We start from the raw sequence: 3,106 nt of genomic DNA on the forward strand, positions 1-3,106 counted from the left end.
AATTTCTGCAAGCATCATTAGCGGAACTAAAAAGTTATTGTATGAATGTAGAGGGCGTGCTTATATGTTTGATTATATTTATTGATATAGGTATAAAGGTATTCCTTTGTATTGGCCCGGCATGGCCAAGCGCGTAAGGCGTGCGACTCGTAATCCGAGGGTCGTTGGTTCGCGCCCGCGTCGCGCCAAACTTGCTCACCCATTCAGCCGTGGGGCGTTATAATGTTACGGTCAATCCCACTATTCGTTGGTAAAAGAGTAGCCCAAGAGTTGGCGGTGGGTGGTGATGACTAGCTGCCTTCCCTCTAGTCTTACACTGCTAAATTAGGGACGGCTAGCACAGATAGCCCTCGAGTAGCTTTGTGCGAAATTCCAAAAAAAAAACACAAAATTGTATTGGTTTATTTTGGGCTTGTGTTGTTGTATCAGTTAGGCTTCTTTAATTTTGCGTTTGTTTCTTTATTTAGTATTTGGGTGTTTTTTTATGGTTATGTTGTGTTTATTTGACTTGCAGTGTTCGAAAACGTATGAAGGTGACTTTTTATGTTCTTTGAATCTGGTTTCCATTTCTCTACTTGTTTCTCCAATATAGAAGTCGTGGCAGTTATCACATTGTATTTTATAAATAATGTTGGTGTAGTGTTTGTAAGTGTAGTTTTTACATAGTATAGATCTTAGTTTTGTGCCTGGTTTTTAAATAAATTTGGTATTAACTGGAATGTCATTCCTACACTCAGTTACAGAACCCCCTTCAAACATGTGGTCAGCTATCGTTCAGTTACCTCCTTCTTTCTTTGTGAACGTGGCAATAACCGAAGAAGGTCGAAACATTGTTCGTTTCTCTACATAAAATATTTTCTCAACCTAAACCAGCCGTTTTTACATATATATTTTTTCTACAAGTGGGTTTTCTCGTCATCACTGAAGTTATTGAACTATTTTTCAAATTCATGAAAAATGCACAGCATACAGTGTTTGATGCCATTCTGTCCTATTAGAACTACTGTGAGAAAAGTCATAGGTACAGTAAATTATTATTTTTATTCCCCTGATGTTCTCTGATTTTTTTCTCACTATTTTCTGAGTGAAAAATATTTTAAAAGTAATGTTTACATATTCTTATTGAACGAATAATGGAATGGAAATTGCAAAGTGTCAATGCATGATGTAACTTATTCTGTTAGCTTGGGTTCTATCAGAAATGATTTTGAACCAAAAAAAAAAGAGGATGACACAAAGCACAGTACAAGAATACTAACACTACACGTCAATAACGGTGGAAGGTAGTGACAGAACGCACTGAGGTGAGAACCTTGACTGCTTTTTCCTACTAAAGAAATGTGCACAAGCTTTCCTTAACGTGGTAAAAGTCCCACGACACCATAGAAGACTAAGTATTAAAAGACCACAGGATTACTTTTCTGAAGAACAGATGAACAAGTTTAATATAGTAGCACCTCCCTCCTTTTCTTGCTTTATTATCTTTGCGTAAGTTTCTTAGGCAAGTTTTAGCTTCCTTTCTTCTTGTTGAGTAAGTCTCTTAAAGAAACCTTTCTTTTACCTTTTAATTATTTCTTTAGTCAGAGCCTTGCTCATTCGTTATCTCTTTTACGAAGCTATCAAATGTGTTACGAATGTTGTAGACAGTGATATGTTTGTTATTGTTCCTATTACTGACACCATAATTGTAGCACGCACTTACTCTTGTAAAAAAAAAAAAAAAAACATTATTGAAAATACCAGAGTACTTATTTGTTTCCAAGTCATATTCATTTGTATTGCAAACAGCAGAAGAAATACGAAAGAAACACATTCTTACAGAAATTTGCATATGTAACCTTTAGGATCAATCCATTCGAAAAGATAATTTTGCTCTATATTCCACCATTGTACTTAGGTTCTACAAAAAATTTACTGTATCTACCAGTCAAAAACCAAAATGTAAAGAGCTGGTTGGATAGTGTCTTCACTACAACATTCTAACAATGATAAGAGTGGAGGTTAACTGAGTTTCATGGGATTGGTTAAGGAGTAAAAGAACCAGTTCTTGAAGCATTTCAGATGAACCTGAACCTGATTGGTTAAGGAGCATAAGAACCAGTTCTTGAAGCATTTCAGATGAACCTGAACCTGATTGGTTAAGGAGCATAAGAACCAGTTCTTGAAGCATTTCAGATGAACTATTACCTGATTGGCTGGTATCTTACTGCTGTTTCAGACTCGGATTTAATTGATTCTGATTGACAGAAAGATTAAGATTTCAACTCTCAACAGCTGTGAGATGGATAAGATATGGCCAATGACTACTGAGAAAAGAACCTCTGAAAAGCAGGATGGTATCTCATATAAAACATCTACTGTAAAGAAAATGTGGCAACTTACCATATGAGTAACTTTATCATCAGTCTATACTACCTCATGGATGTAAACAAATATTTCTAATAGGGATGAAGTTTCATTATTGAAGGTCTCTCACACAGTTGGAAGCTTCATGCACAACTAGTGAATCTGGACTGTAGTCAAGATACACTCAGTGACCACTTTATTAGGTACACCTATCTAGTACCGGTTAGGACCCCCTTTTGCCTCCATAATAGCCTGAATTCTTCGCGGCATGGATTCAACAAGGTACTAAAACATTCCTTAGAAATTTTAGTCCATGCTGACTAGATAGCATCACGCAGTTCCTGTAAATTTGCCAGCCACACATTCCCTGTTCCATCTCATCTCAAAGGTGCTCTATTGGATTGAGATCTGGAGACTATACAGGTTATTGAAGTACACTGAAGTCACTTTCATGTTCGTGGAACCAGCTTGAGATGATACATGCTTTGTGACATGGTGCATTATCCTGCTGAAGTAATTGTAAAAAACGAGTAGACTATGGCCATAAAAGAATGCACATGGTCAGAAACAATGCTCACATACGCCGTGACATTCAAATGATGCTCAATTGGTATTAAGGAGCCTAATGTGTGCCAATTAAACATTCCCCACACCATTACACCACCACAACCAGCCTGTACCATTGGCACAAAGCAAGATAGATCCATGGATTCATGCTGTTTACTCCAAATTCCGACACTACTATCTGCATGTCGCAGCA

This window comes from Tachypleus tridentatus, chromosome 3 (assembly GCF_004210375.1).
Source record: "Tachypleus tridentatus isolate NWPU-2018 chromosome 3, ASM421037v1, whole genome shotgun sequence".
Lineage (NCBI taxonomy): Eukaryota > Metazoa > Arthropoda > Merostomata > Xiphosura > Limulidae > Tachypleus > Tachypleus tridentatus.